The sequence below is a fragment of the Microtus pennsylvanicus genome, chromosome Y (assembly GCF_037038515.1).
Source record: "Microtus pennsylvanicus isolate mMicPen1 chromosome Y, mMicPen1.hap1, whole genome shotgun sequence".
In the NCBI taxonomy this organism is placed as follows: domain Eukaryota; kingdom Metazoa; phylum Chordata; class Mammalia; order Rodentia; family Cricetidae; genus Microtus; species Microtus pennsylvanicus.
In genome coordinates this window covers 19932290-19949523 of record NC_134602.1, presented here as the reverse complement: position 1 = coordinate 19949523, position 17234 = coordinate 19932290, and positions in this window count along the sequence as shown.

The following is a 17234-nucleotide window of genomic DNA, read 5'->3' as shown; positions in this document are numbered from 1 at the left end:
AGCAGGGCTGCATCCCCATGGGGCCGCCTTGTAAGGTTATGCTCCGAAATAACAACACAAAACTATTCATTTTAACACTGCCTGCCCCATTATTTTCAGCCTCTTAACCCATGTTTAATAATGTATGTTGCAGCACGAGGTGCGCTTAGAAGGAAAGATTTAGCATGTCTGACCTGGTAGCTGGCTGTATCACCATCTGCCTCAGAGTGCAGAGCTACCATTTCTGCCCATGGGAGAGGTGCATGGCATCTCTAAGCTCAATTCCTATTCCTCCCAGCATTCTCTTATGTTTATTCCACCCACCTATGTTCTAACCTTTCAGGCCAAACAGTTTCTTTATTTAATTAACCAATGACCTATACTCCATCATTACTCCTATTTCTGTTTAAACAAGAACGGAATCTTTAACTTTAACATAGCAAAATTACATATAACAAAACAGTTATCAAGCAAGAATTGCAGTTACAATATTTATATCTATTTTATCTTTTATCATAACAATGGAAAACTATAACTATCTATCTATTCTTCAACTCCATCAGAGACTCCAGAATAATACACTATTACCTAAGCAAACAAAAAGTAAGCCATTTTCAAACTCTAGAAATGACAGAGACATCTCGCTGCCTGGACAGTCACCCAAAGTTCCTCTGTACCGTTGGTGTTTCCATCCTCAGCCTACAGGCCCATAGTTTCCAGCAGACATTTCCATGAAGCAGGAAATTTCAAAGGCAGTCACTATCTGCTCGTCTTGAAGAATGTTTTGCTGACCCTTTCCTGAATCAGGAACACGAAAAGATCATCTCACCTTTAGGCAAGTTCAGTAGTCCTAACTCTGAATGTTTTCTGTGTACAGTTTATGCAACAATCCAGGCAAGAGCAGTTTCTTCCCCAAATGGCTATCGAACTCCATAAGGATCCTCTTTGATGCCCATCTTCTTCCTGAAGTAGATTTGTGCTGCCAAGAGTAGAGTGTCTCACTGTCATGAAAAACCCTAAGGTACTAAAACATTAAATACCCTATTTTGTAGTCTAGAGAGATATGAATAATGCCTATCTGACTGAAATATATATATCTATGTAGCTAGAAAATCTAACTAACATGACTACAAACTTGACTATTATTAATGATTATCCATTAATAACCTATATACATTATATTTCTAATGAACTACACAATCACAATACCTTAATTAAGATCAAAAATGCATATACATATAACAAAATTGACCTAAAATCTCTATCAGTAAAGCAAAATCTATACTAATGCAAATATTCATATCTATATCACATCCCACGTTAAATGTAAAAGAACGTTTATAAGCCATATTTGGGAACGTGGGTGCAGTTTTTACTCTCCAAATAGCTTCCTGCTGAATGGTGGCATCATTATTGATTTATCTCAGTTGGCAGTTGAGTGAAGCAATTTTTTAAAGGTGTTCACAGCAACCTTTAAGTAGGGCGTGGTCCATCCTACCATATTAGTATAGAGGCATCCACAGATTATCACCCTCTGTGAAAACAAAATAGAAACTCCTTTCCAAAGCATCATGTCCTTAGATCCAAATTTCAAAGTCAAGGCATTTTCAAAATATCTATGTTGGATTATTTCAGCAGCTTTTATAAAGAAACATCTTTTAGCAGCTATTGCTACTGCCTCAAAATTCAAATGATTCAAAAAGAGCATAATAGCATACAATATCAAAATTCGCTGTGAATTTTCCATCTTTGTGCGCTTCAATTTAACCTCTATTTTGTTTATTTTTCCTTTTTAATTTTTGTCTTTTGAGACAGGTTCTCTGTATCTTTGACCTGGAATAACTCTGGATACCTGTCTGTCCTTGAAGACTCAGAGATCTGCCTCTCTCTGCCTTTCAGGCATTGGGATTAAAGGTGTATGCTACAACACATTGAACTCACAAAGATCTGTTTGTCTCTGCCTTCAAGGCACTAGGATTAAAGGCGTGTGCTACCTCACCTTGAAGGTACAGAGGTCAATCTCTGTACCTTTGTAAGACTGTCCCAGCAACAATATAAGCAATTCTAGGACACCAAAGATGCAGAAAATTTGGTTAATTGGTAATATAGATCGTTCTGATGGGACAAAATAATTTAGAATAAAAAAAACAGATTGGTGTACTCACGATGAATTTATGTGATATGGCAAACACAGGATTCTGGTATTGAATACTTCATGCTCGGTGGGCTTTGGAGATTGTCGTGACCCTGAACCTAGCTGGAGGCTTTGGGGCCTTGAAAAAACAAGACTTAATATTTCAGGACATCCTTGTACTTGGTGCCCACTGTTTACTGATTTCCTTACAGAGAATGAGCAGCCATCTACTCCTGCTGCCATGCCTTCCCCACATGAACAGAGAGAAGACCCTATACACACAGGTCGCTTGTATCACATGTGAAGGCATAAGTCACAAACAAACTCCCACAGTAGTTTAGAATTGTGATTAATAGAATGATTAGTTCTTGAAAGGGGAAAAACTAAGAGATCACAATCCCTTACAAAAGCCCTCTGCAGGATCAGAAAAGGAGCCTAGTAGCCAGAAGGGAAGCTCAAGCAAGGTATCAAGCTGAAGGTAGAAGTTGCTTTTAAAAGAGAGAGAGACCACAACTCTATGGGCTGGTATCTCAGTGGCTATTCAGGAAACATCACAGAGAAAGGATCTGCTTCATGCGTGAGAGTCACCCATGAATTCCCTTTAAGAACAAAACCCATCAAAACTCCCAATTACATCATCAGCATTCAACAACATGTCTATGATTTCTTTGCCTTGCCTTTGATTGTGCAGTAAATGATGCTGATAGTTAATCTGTGCAATTAATGCAAATTTCCTTGTAACTGACTAGACAGAATTGACAGGTTATCTTAAGCACAGCAGGGAGTCACTCTACGATGGAACTGGTTCATCATCACCTGTGTGACAGTGATATAATTAAGATCTAACCTTTGTCTATAAATCTCATTATGTTCAACATGATATGTTGTCATACAGATTTCTTAGGGTTTTGTCCCACTGGTGTGCTTACATAATTTTTGCCAGATCCAATCAGTTTTGCCATGCACTCTCAGCTCCACGTCATTGTGTTCCCCTTATGTTCCAGTCCAGGCATTTTAGACCTCTTGTAACTGTTGTAAGAGTATCTCATCTTCCACCTAAATGATTTAGGGTTTTATTTAGGCTGGCTTTTATCTTCCGTCACTGAGTTCATTGACTTTCCTTGGGCGTAATTCCTGGGACACTGAGCCTAACTCCTGGGGGATTCCTCCAGTTATTTCTCCTTTCTTAGATAGTTTACACTCTCACTATCACTGTGAGAGTGTTTCTGTAGCAAATATTCTTCTCAAGATGAGAAGAAACTTCAATATTACAATCCATTTGTTATTGTGATTCAAATACACACACACAAACACACACATGTTAATGCACATACACTGATGATATCTCAATTTATGGGGCCATTCTGGGGATGTCAAGATCGATATCTCTCGAGTGGTTCTCAGAAGGCCATAGGGTGACCCTCTCTAGGTACTTAAGCAGGGAGGAGAAGTTGACCGCACTGTGACATGTCCCTAGGAACTATGTGTGCCTTGTCCCATAGTCAGACTGATGACTGACTATCTTGAAAACCACCATGGAACTTTTATTTGTCAAATGATGGAGATCAAGTCAAGGTCAAAATCAGAAAACTAGATGGAGCTTCCAAGCTCCAGTGGAAGAGCAGATGGATGGAGATAAAGAGCAAGGATGTCAGGAATATAAGGGCTTGGTCCACACTATGAGACACTGTGCCTGAACTAAGGGGATTTCAACTAATCCAGTGACGTGGGAATGAAAGAACATGTAATCAAACTGGAAGCTATGAATGTGGCTGACAATTGGGGCAGACGGAGAAGCCAAAGATAATGGCACTTGCAATTGTCTGCATATCATACACTGGCTTTTTGTGATCATATTTTTTGTGGATGCATACCTTGCTAAATCTGGATTGATGAAGCGTGGGCTTGGACTTCCCACAGCTCAAAGTACCCTGCCCTCTATTTGGACTGGTGTTTGAGTGAAGAGGTTTATTTGCTGAGCAAGAAGAATGTGGGAGGAGGAAAAGAAGTGGAAAGTTTGATAATTATTATTATGAAGTAATGGAAAAATCAATAGAAAATAACAAATGAGGACATTGGAGCTAGGAAAAAAAACATTCATGTGAGTTGTTGACTCAGACCAAAAATTATTTTACAGAAAAAAAAAACACATAAAGGGGTTGAGTTACTTGGAAAATATGCCTCAAGTAATTGGGAAGAAGATTGGGGTTTTTATTTTGGGTCTTCATGGGGCTGTATGAGCAGCATTTTAGGACCTGTATGCTGGATATTTCTGGGGGTTAGTAGGGAAGAAACCTGGCTAGGAGGAGTTTTATGACATAAGTAGAGCCTTGATGATGTCACAAAGCTTTGGTTGGGGGTGACAACTCTTTTCCACATGAAGCACTAGTCTTCTGTGAAGGTGGGTTTACTATCTTCACGGTGGCTGAGGAGGTCATTTAAGCTCTTGGGCTCCACAACTGTTCAACCGAATTTCCAGAAGTTGGAATCTAGAGAGCCAAGATATTTTCTTTTGGTAAATATGTTTAGGAAGCAACTAGGACCTCTGTAGTCAAAGAAAGGTTTCTTTCAAATCTGCTCTGGGTCCAAAATTTATGTCGTTAACAGCTCCTATATTTGAGAGCTGGGGGACGGTTAATGTCAGGTATTCTCCCCACTCTATCTTTGCTAAAAATGTCCAATTCCTCAGTCCACTTAAATGGCAAAGATCCTCTTTGTCCATATGTGTTTTAAAAGATAATTATTTCTAAGAGGTGCTGTTGCACAGATTAATGTTTCTTTCTTTTGGCAGTTTGACTCACAGTACTCACTTCTCTAATGAAGATACAGAATATCTTTATGTAATCAACCTGGATCTGGATCAGGAGACACAATAGAGAGAGCCAGTGGACTGTAGTGCCATGACCTCGGACAGGTGGTTATAGATCAGCCAACTAACCAGTAGCTTGAGTGGTAAGGAGAGGAGTGGCTCTTCTTTGAATTCTTTGCCATCTGTTCAGATATTTCTTTCTCACTTTAGGTATAGGCATAGCTTCGTCTCTCATTGATATAGTAAGTCAAGAAGTAGGTTTCTCAGTAGAGGTCAATTGCATTTTGCAGCAGGAATATGTCTCTGATACACATATACTGAGCTGTAGACAAGAGTTTGATAATTTTCCTATTCATTTCTTAAGAACATATTCCATTTAGGTATCCAAATGTATTCAGCCCTGCCTTTTTCACCTGCTCCAAAGTTATTCCTAAAAAGAGCCTTGACCTCACATCCTCACCTTCTTATCCTTGCAGGCAATTATGGTGGAGGAAACCACTTTGTGTCTGATTTAAACTGAAGAGTTCTTCCTATGCAGAGATTGGCAACTATGAAGCCCAAGCACAGAAACAGAGCCAAGAGACAGTGGAACAGGAGTGCTGTGGCCTATCTCAGAAAGTCTCCTGCCATGATGAAGATGCCTCTTAGTATGAGTTGCATGCCACATCTCCAGAAGAAGAAAGGGCCATGGCTCTAGAAGCAAAAACTTAGTAAGCCTTTTCAGGCCGTGGAGAATATTGTTGGCCGCAGAATTTCTCATGGCCATAAGGAAGCCAATGAACCAGTCACCCATTGGAAAGCCATCATTCTAGATCAACTGCCAACATATCCCTCTCTCTATTTGTTGAAATATGATGGGATTGATTGTGTCTATGGCTTGGAGCTTCATAGTGATGAAAGGATTTTAAACCTGAAGATCCTGCCTAATAATGTGCCATTTCCTCAGGTGACAGACACTCATCTCTCAAACACCATAGTTGGCAGAGCAGTGAAACATACATTCATGGGCACAAATTGCTCTAAGAATGACTGGAACGGGATGGTCCTAGAAGAGGTGCCAATCATGAAGACCTGGTTTTATATTACCTACAAGAAAGATCCGGTCTTGTACATTTACCACCTCCTGGATGACTACCTGGAAGGCAACCTCCACATCATGCCAGGCTCTAAGGATGAGTGGAGTGGCGTGGTCCCAGATGAGGTGCAGACCATAACGACCTGTTTCTACATTGTCAACGAGAATGATCCGGTCCTGTACCTTTACCACCATCATAATGATTCCATTGAAGGCAAACTCCACATCACGCCAGAATGTCCTTCAGTAGAGGTGACTTTGGAATTAGGCAGGGATTCCTTGGAGTGCAAAAGAGTGCAGTACAACAAAAAAGATGGAACCCAAGAGATAGGTAAAATTATTTGCCAAGTTCCCAACAAACCTTCTGTGTATTTCATCAAGTTTGATAATGACTTCCATATCTATGTCTATGATTTGGTGAAGATCTGTTAAAGTGAAATTCTCAAATTTTGAGGGGCAGACTTAATTCTCTCTTTGGGAATGTGTTTTTTTCAGAGATACCTCAGGTCTTCTATGAATCCTGGTATCTTCTCCAATGGATTATTCTTTCTCAAAGAATAAAAATTTGTTAACATGTTGTGTTATTTGGTCAATGATGGATTGTGTTTGGTGGATGGGGTATCACAGAAACACATGCCTCAAAACAAAGCAGGATTTATGGTCATTTCCCCTTGGAGAGTAAAGGACTGGAGATGCGTGGTGTGGTAAAGGACAAGATGGCTGTCAAGGAAGCAGTGGAGAGGGGACAAAAATTTGTATGATCTCGGGGCGGTATGAAGCTTGAGGGAAAACCATGTCAAATGGAAAGATGTGACCGATATCAGCGTGAGGTATTGGGACTTAAGAGGATAAAGAGTAGATTAATCAGGAAGGGACACAAATGTATACTCAAAATCAGAGAAAATTAGGTTTCATTTGATGAATGGTTTAATTCGTACTGGATGTAAGTCAAAAGATGTTTGATCACCACTACAGCATGTTGCTTAGTGAAAAGTGTCTCTGCTCAGTTGTTCTTCTCCAGTAAGTTGGACATCAAGCTACCTACTTAGTTTTGCCAGAATTCTGTCTGCCACCTACTTTGTCATGCCTGGATTCGTTATGCCTTGAACTCTCATAGGTCTTATCCATGCCATCCAACCCTTGTCAGTTCATTTAAATAATTGCCCTGCCATATCTGGAAAACAGTGTTCCCTTTCATTGATCATGTTCTGTAGTACTTGGGCTATAAAACTCATGAACACACTCACCCACACACAGGATAAACATGTACATATGATGCCCACTAGTGTGTGACATGCACACATATGATGAATGCACCGAACTCCATAATATCAGTAAAGTATGGAATCCATGATGCTAGGTGGAATCTGGCAAAGACCCCACACACCCATCAAACCGCCAAATACCAGTATGGTACTGATGTCTGACTCCCATCCTGTAAGGAACCTGCCATCCTGTAACTGGGCTATTTTTGGTTCCTTCATCTTCACAAACTTGGTTAAAATGTTAGAGTTGTCAAACTGGGAGTTAGGGTCCAGCATGTAGATCAGCTGTCCCAGGTCAGGTGATTTGGCTACAATTTGGGTTAGAAATTGTACCAGGGAATTCTGGTACACCCTCTCCTCTTCTTCTCCCTGTCCTCATCATCACTCTTGTGGGTGGGCCTGGAGCACAAAGAAGGTAAAATGGAATAAGCCTCCTCCTTAGTGGAAAACGTTGTCAATCCTTAATTTGACCTGACTCTCTGAGGGAATGCAGCACATATTTTCCTACTAGGTCTCCTCATTCATTGGTTCACTCATTTTTCCAATGAATGATTGAATCCATCCATTCTTCCTTGTCTCTCTCTCTTCTTTCTTCCCTTCTTCCATTTCCCCCTTGATTGTAGAAATTTGAGCAGCAGGGCTGCATCCCCATGGGGCCGCCTTGTAAGGTTATGCTCCGAAATAACAACACAAAACTATTCATTTTAACACTGCCTGCCCCATTATTTTCAGCCTCTTAACCCATGTCTAATAATGTATGTTGCAGCATGAGGTGTGCTTAGAAGGAAAGATTTAGCATGTCTGACCTGGTGGCTGGCTGTATCGCCATCTGCCTCAGAGTGCAGAGCTACCATTTCTGCCCATGGGAGAGGTGCATGGCATCTCTAAGCTCAATTCCTATTCCTCCCAGCATTCTCTTATGTTTATTCCACCCACCTATGTTCTAACCTTTCAGGCCAAACAGTTTCTTTATTTAATTAACCAATGACCTATACTCCATCATTACTCCTATTTCTGTTTAAACAAGAACGGAATCTTTAACTTTAACATAGCAAAATTACATATAACAAAACAGTTATCAAGCAAAAATTACAGTTACAATATTTATATCTATTTTATCTTTTATCATAACAATGGAAAACTATAACTATCTATCTATTCTTCAACTCCATCAGAGACTCCAGAATAATACAGTATTACCTAAGCAAACAAAAAGTAAGCCATTTTCAAACTCTAGAAATGACAGAGACATCTCGCTGCCTGGACAGTCACCCAAAGTTCCTCTGTACCGTTGGGGTTTCCATCCTCAGCCTACAGGCCCATAGTTTCCAGCAGACATTTCCATGAAGCAGGAAATTTCAAAGGCAGTCACTATCTGCTTGTCTTGAAGAATGTTTTGCTGACCCTTTCCTGAATCAGGAACACGAAAAGATCATCTCACCTTTAGGCAAGTTCAGTAGTCCTCTCTCTGAGTGTTTTCTGTGTACAGTTTATGCAACAATCCAGGCAAGAGGAGTTTCTTCCCCAGATGGCTATCAAGCTCCATAAGGATCCTCTTTGATGCCCATCTTCTTCCTAAAGGAGATATGTGCTGCCAGAGTAGAGTGTCTCACTGTCATGAAAAACCCTAAGGTACTAAAACATTAAATAGCCTATTTTGTAGTCTAGAGAGATATGAATAATGCCTATCTGACTGAAATATATATATCTATGTAGCTAGAAAATCTAACTAACATGACTACAAACTTGACTATTATTAATGATTATCCATTAATAACCTATATACATTATATTTTTAAATGAACTACACAATCACAATACCTTAATTAAGATCAAAAATGCATATACATATAACAAAATTGACCTAAAATCTCTATCAGTAAAGCAAAATCTATATTAATGCAAATATTCATATCTATATCACATCCCACTTTAAATGTAAAAAAACGTTTATAAGCCATATTTGGGAAAGTGGGTGCAGTTTTTTCTCTCCAAAATGCTTCCTGCTGAATGGTGGCATCATTATTGATTTGTCTCAGTTGGCAGTTGAGCGAAGCAATTTTTTAAAGGTGTTCACAGCAACCTTTAAGTAGGGCGTGGTCCATCCTACCATATTAGGATAGAGGCATCCACAGACTATCACCCTCTGTGAAAACAAAATAGAAACTCCTTTCCAAAGCATCATGTCCTTAGATCCAAATTTCAAAGTCAAGGCATTTTCAAAATATCTATGTTGGATTATTTCAGCAGCTTTTATAAAGAAACATCTTTTAGCAGCTATTGCTACTGCCTCAAAATTCAAATGATTCAAAAAGAGCACAATAGCATATAATATCAAAATTCTCTGTGAATTTTCCATCTTTGTGCGCTTCAATTTAACCTCTTTTTTGTTTACTTTTCCTTTTTATTTTTTGCCTTTTGAGACAGGTTCTCTGTATCTTTGACCTGGAATAACTCTGTATACCTGTCTGTCCTTGAAGTCTCAGAGATCTGCCTCTCTCTGCCTTTCAGGCATTGGGATTAAAGGTGTATGCTACTACACATTGAACTCACAAAGATCTGTTTGTCTCTGCCTTCAAGGCACTGGGATTAAAGGCGTGTGCTACCTCACCTTGAAGGTATAGAGGTCAATCTCCCTCTGCCTCCCATGTGTTGGGTTTACAGGTGTGTACTACCACACCCAACAACTCACTTCCTTTTTTTTTAAAATTAAGAACTTCAAATTTTAGCCTGCACATATTTTTAACACACTGTAAATCATTTAAATATTTTCTGTGTCTTTGAATCTCTCTTTACTCTATTTCTCTCTCTGTTTTTCTGACCACATGAGTCTTTCATTTACCAAGCAATCTCAGTAGGACTAAAGCCGTGGCTTTGCTGGCAAATTGTAGCCCATTACTTAGATTTCTGCCATTCCAACCTTGTGGCTGAGGTACCTAACAGAGCCGCATTCAGTGCCACAAGACTACAGTGTTTCAAGGTCCTTGCCATCAAAGAGGCTGCAACAGACAACACTCAAGCCCTCTTTCTGTAGCTGGCCCTCCTTCCTCAAACAGTCAGAGTTTGCCCAGGCAGGATGGCCCAGAAACCCGGCATTTTAAAACAACACAGTTTTTTTTCCTGCTATTGCTGAAAACATACAAGCATTCAGTTGGCTTTTATCAACACCATTTAAATGTTTTGTGGCAGGACCTCTTAAGGGCTGCAGGGTTTTGCAGCTGAAGCTGAGTCAGCAAGCCTCTTTTAGATGAGAGCCCTTGCTTTCTTCTAGCAAGCAGAGTAGACCGAGAAATTGCTGCTACCAAGAAAACATGCTTTACTCTTTCCCAAGCTTTCTTAGGCTTTCAGTGGATTCAGTTGTCCACAAGGCTGCAAGACATTCTGTAGTTATTAGAGCGGCGAGGCTGTGTCCCCAGCACTACGGCCGCATGAAGGTTATGCCTGAAATAAATACACAAAATCTGTATTCTTTTAAACACTGCTGGCCCATTAGATTCAGCATTTTAACCCATTTCTAATAATCAGTGTAGTATAACGAGGTGCACTTACCAGGAAAAATTCAGCATGTCTGACATGGTGGCTGGCTGCATCGCCATCTGCCTCAGAGAGCAGAGCTATGGCATCTGCCGGGGAGAGGGGAGCATGGCTTCTCTGAGCTCACTACCTCTACCTTCCGGCATTCTATTTTGTTTACTCCACCTACCTATGTTCTAACCTATAGGCGAAGCGGATTCTTTCTTTAATTAATCAATAAACTTCTTCTGTCACTTTATCCTTTCAACAGCTTGCCCATATAAATCTCCCATGTGTCTTCTGTTGTATAATCTTTCATTTGTAAAGAACTTGCACTCTCAGGGGAGGATTTTTCTGACATCTCTGTGGATGGAGATCATATGAGGAAGATCAGATGAACAACCATGACAACTCTAATGCTGTAGAGTTAGGTGGACCAGAGATTGATGGCTGACATTCCTGTGCTATGCATCAGATGCCCCTGAACTCTGGCCCTGTTGACAGACAGGCAGACATCAAGTTGGTCACACATACTTAACTCATTCGGGTTCACAGATACTGTAAATGGAGTTTTAATTCTTCTCCTAATCTAATAAAAAAACCAAGATTAGGAGAAGAGAAGAGCCTGAAGTAAGGCCTCAAAATGGGTCATTTTGCAAAGGAAAGGTTACCTGCCTCCATGTATGCTGTCTCCCTTTCTTAGTCAAATCCATCCTTCCAGTGTCTAGCTAACAGCTAACCATAGGATTGAACCCAACTGCCTTTGATTTCTGAAATAAGTGCTGTCCCCTTAAGGTCTCATAACAGCACAGGAAGGTTTGTAAGACTGTCCCAGCAACAATTTAAAGCAATTCTAGGACACCAAAGATGCAGCAAATTTGGTTAATTGGTAATATAGATCGTTCTGATGGGACAAAATAATTTAGAATAAAAAAAAACAGATTGGTGTACTCACGATGAATTTATGTGATATGGCACACACAGGCTTCTGGTTCTGAATACTTCATGCTCGGTGGGTTTTGGAGATTGTCGTGACCCTGAACCTAGCTGGAGGCTTGGGGGCCTTGAAAGGACAAGACTTAATATTTCAGGACATCCTTGTACTTGGTGCCCACTGTTTACTGATTTCCTTACAGAGAATGAGCAGCCATCTACTCCTGCTGCCATGCCTTCCCCACATGAACAGAGAGAAGACCCTATACCCACAGGTCGCATGTATCACATGTGAAGGCATAAGTCACAAACAAACTCCCACAGCAGTTTAGAATTGTGATTAATAGAATGATTAGTTCTTGAAAGGGGAAAAACTTAGAGATCACAATCCCTTACAAAAGCCCTCTGCAGGATCAGAAAAGGAGCCTAGTAGCCGGAAGGGAAGCTCAAGCAAGAGATCAAGCTGAAGGTAGAAGTTGCTTTTTAAAAGAGAGAGAGACCACAACTCAATGGGCTGGTATCTCAGTGGCTATTCAGGAAACATCACAGAGAAAGGATCTGCTTCATGCATGAGAGTCACCGATGATTTCCCTTTAAGAAAAATACCCATCAAAACTCCCAATAACATCATCAGCATTCAACAACATGTCTATGATTTCTTTGCCTTGCCTTTGATTGTGCAGTAAATGATGCTGATAGTTAATCTGTGTAATTAATGCAAATTTCCTTGTAACTGACTAGACAGAATTGACAGGTTATCTTAAACACAGCAGGGAGTCACTCTACGATGGAACTGGTTAATCATCACCTGTGTGACAGTGACATAATTAAGATCTTTCCTTTGTCTATAAATCTCATTATGTTCAACATGATATGTTGTCATACAGATTTCTTAGGGTTTTGTCCCACTGGTGGTTTCCTTGGTATGCTTACATAATTTTTGCCAGATCCAATCAGTTTTGCCATGCACTCTCAGCTCCACTTCCTTGTGTTCCCCTTATGTTCCAGTCCAGGCATTTTAGACCTCTTGTAACTGTTGTAAGAGTATCTCATGTTCCACCTAAATGATTTAGGGTTTTATTTAGGCTGGGTTTTATCTTCCATCACTGAGTTCATTGACTTTCCTTGGGCGTAATTCCTGGGGCACTGAGCCTAACTCCTGGGGGATTCCTCCAGTTATTTCTCCTTTCTTAGATAGTTTACACTCTCACTATTACTGTGAGAGTGTTTCTGTAGCAAATATTCTTCTCAAGATGAGAAGAAACTTCAATATTACAATCCATTTGTTATTGTGATTCAAATACACACACACAAATACACACAAGTTAATGCAAATACACTGATGATATCTCAATTTATGGGGCCATTCTGGGGATGTCAATTTCGATATCTCTCGAGTGGTTCTCAGAAGGCCATAGGGTGACCCTCTCTAGGTACTTAAGCAGGGAGGAGAAGTTGACCGCACTGTGACATGTCCCCAGGAACTATGCGTGCCTTGTCCCATAGTCAGACTGATGGCTGACTATCTTGAAAACCACCATGGAACTTTTGTTTGGCAAATGATGGAGATCAAGTCAGGGTCAAAATCAGAAAACTAGATGGAGCTTCCAAACTCCAGTGGAAGAGCAGATGGATGGAGAAAAGAGCAAGGATGTCAGGAATATAAGGGCTTGGTCCACACTATGAGACACTGTGCCTGAACTAAGGGTATTTCAACTAATCCAGTGACCTGGGAATGAAAGAACATGGGATCAAACTGGAAGCTCTGAATGTGGCTGACAATTGGGGCAGACGGAGAAGCCAAAGATAATGGCACTTGCAATTGTCTGCATATCATACACTGGCTTTATGTGATCATATTTTCTGTGGATGCATACCTTGCTAAATCTGGATGGATGAAGGGTGGCTTGGACTTCCCACAGCTCAAAGTACCCTGCCCTCTATTTGGACTGGTGTTTGAGTGGAGAGGTTTATTTGCGGAGCAAGAAGAATGTGGGAGGAGGAAGAGAAGTGGAAAGTTTGATAATTATTATTATGAAGTAATGGAAAAATCAATAGAAAATAACCAATGAGGACATTGGAGCTAGGAAAAAAAACATTCATGTGAGTTGATGTCTCAGACAAATAATTATTTTACAGAAAAAAAAACACATAAAGGGGTTGAGTTACTTGGAAAATATGACTCAAGTAATGGGGAAGAAGATTGGGGTTTTTATTTTGGGTCTTCATGGGGCTGTATGAGCAGCATTTTAGGACCTGTATGCTGGATATTTCTGGGGGTTAGTAGGGAAGAAACCTGGCTAGGAGGAGTTTTATGACATAAGTAGAGCCTTGATGATGTCACAAAGCTTTGGTTGGGGGTGGCAACTCTGTTCCACATGAAGCACTAGTCTTCTGTGAAGGTGGGCTTACTATCTTCACGGTGGCTGAGGAGGTCAGTTCAGCTCTTGGGCTCCACAACTGTTCAACCGAATTTCCAGAAGTTGGAATCTAGAGAGCCAAGATATTTTCTTTTGGTAAATATGTTTAGGAAGCAACTAGGACCTCTGTAGTCAAAGAAAGGTTTCTTTCAAATCTGCTCTGGGTCCAAAATTTATGTCGTTAACAGCTCCTATATTTGATAGCTGGGGGACGGTTAATGTCAGGTATTCTCCCCACTCTATCTTTGCTAAAAATGTCCAATTCCTCAGTCCACTTAAATGGCAAAGATCCTCTTTGTCCATATGTGTTTTAAAAGATAATTATTTCTAAGAGGTGCTGTTGCACAGATTAATGTTTCTTTCTTTTGGCAGTTTGACTCACAGTACTCACTTCTCTAATGAAGATACAGAATATCTTTATGTAATCAACCTGGATCTGGATCAGGAGACACAATAGAGAGAGCCAGTGGACTGGAGTGCCATGACCTTGGGCAGGTGGTTATAGATCAGCCAACTAACCAGTAGCTTGAGTGGTAAGGAGAGGAGTGGCTGTTCTTTGAATTCTTTGCCATCTGTTCAGATATTTCTTTCTCACTTTAGGTATAGGCAGAGCTTCGTCTCTCATTGATATAGTAAGTCAGGAAGTAGGTTTCTCAGTAGAGGTCAATTGCATTTTGCAGCAGGAATATGTCTCTGATACACATATACTGAGCTGTAGACAAGAGTTTGATAATTTTCCTATTAATTTCTTAAGAACATATTCCATTTAGGTATCCAAATCTATTCAGCCCTGCCTTTTTCACCTGCTCCAAAGTTATTCCTAAAAAGAGCCTTGACCTCACATGCTCACCTTCTTATCCTTGCAGGCACTTATGGTGGAGGAAACCACATTGTGTCTGATTTAAACTGAAGAGTTCTTCCTATGCAGAGATTGGCAGCTATGAAGCCCAAGCACAGAAACAGAGCCAAGAGACAGTGGAACAGAAGTGCTGTGGCCTATCTCAGAAAGTCTCCCGCCATGATGAAGATGCCTCTTAGTATGAGTTGCATGCCACATCTCCAGAAGAAGAATGAGCCATCGCTCCAGAAGCAAAAACTTAGTAGGCCTTTTGAGGCCCTGGAGAATATTGTTGGCCGCAGAATTTCTCATGGCTGGAAGGAAGCCAATGAACCAGTCACCCATTGGAAAGCCATCATTCTAGATCAACTGCCAACATATCCCTCTCTCTATTTGTTGAAATATGATGGGATTGATTGTGTCTATGGCTTGGAGCTTCATAGTGATGAAAGGATTTTAAACCTGAAGATCCTGCCTAATAATGTGCCATTTCCTCAGGTGACAGACACTCATCTCTCAAACACCATAGTTGGCAGAGCAGTGAAACATACATTCATGGGCACAAATTGCTCTAAGAATGACTGGTAGGGATGGTCCTAGAAGAGGTGCCAATCATGAAGACCTGGTTTTATATTACCTACAAGAAAGATCCGGTCTTGTACATTTACCACCTCCTGGATGACTACCTGGAAGGCAACCTCCACATCATGCCAGGCTCTAAGGAAGAGTGGAGTGGCGTGGTCCCAGATGAGGTGCAGACCATAACGACCTGTTTCTACATTGTCAACGAGAATGATCCGGTCCTGTACCTTTCCCACCATCATGATGATTCCATTGAAGGCAACCTCCACATCACGCCTGAATGTCCTCCAGTAGAGGTGACTTTGGAATTAGGCAGGGATTCCTTGGAGGGCAAAAGAGTGCAGTACAACAAAAAAGATGGAACCCAAGAGATAGGTAAAATTATTTGCCATGTTCCCAACAAACCTTCTGTGTATTTCATCAAGTTTGATAATGACTTCCATATCTATGTCTATGATTTGGTGAAGATCTGTTAAAGTGAATTTCTCAAATTTTGAGGGGCAGACTTAATTCTCTCTTTGGGAATGTGTTTTTTCAGAGATACCTCAGGTTTTCTATGAATCCTGGTATCTTTTCCAATGGATTATTCTTTCTCAAAGAATAAAAATTTGTTAACATGTTGTGTTATTTGGTCAATGATGGATTGTGTTTGATGGATGGGGCATCACAGAAATACATGCCTCAAAACAAAGCAGGATTTATGGTCTCTTCCCCTTGGAGAGTAAAGGACTGGGGATGCGTGGTGTGGTAAAGGACAAGATGGCTGTCAAGGAAGCAGTGGAGAGGGCACAAAAAGTTGTATGATCTCGGGGCGGTATTAAGCTTGAGGGAAAACCATGACAAATGGAAAGATGTGACGGATATCAGCGTGAGGTATTGGGACTTAAGAGGATAAAGAGTAGATTAATCAGGAAGGGACACAAATGTCTACTCAATATCAGAGAAAATTAGGTTTCATTTGATGAATGGTTTAATTCGTACTGGATGTAAGTCAAAGGATGTTTGATCTCTTCTAGAGCATGTTGCTTAGTGAAAAGTGTCTCCGCTCAGTTGCTCTTCTCCAGTAAGTTGGACATCAAGCTACCTACTTAGTTTTGCCAGAATTCTGTCTGCCACCTACTTTGTCATGCCTGGATTCGGTATGCCTTGAACTCTCATAGGTCTTATCCATGCCATCCAACCCTTGTCAGTTCATTTAAATAATTGCCCTGCCATATCTGGAAAACAGTGTTCCCTTTCATTGATCATGTTCTGTAGTACTTGGGCTATAAAACTCATGAACACACTCACCCACACACAGGATAAACATGTACATATGATGCCCACTAGTGTGTGACATGCACACATATGATGAATGCACCGAACTCCATAATATCAGTAAAGTAGGGAATCCATGATGCTAGGTGGAGTCTTGCAAAGACCCCACACACCCATCAAACCGCCAAATACCAGTATGGTACTGATGTCTGACTTCCATCCTGTAAGGAACCTGCCGTCCTGTAACTGGGCTATTTTTGTTTCCTTCATCTTCACAAACTTGGTTAAAATGTTATAGTTGTCAAACTGGGAGTTAGGGTCCAGCATGTAGATCAGCTGTCCCAGGTCAGGTGATTTGGCTACAATTTGGGTGAGAAATTGTACCAGGGAATTCTGGTACATCCTCTCCTCTTCTTCTCCCTGTCCTCA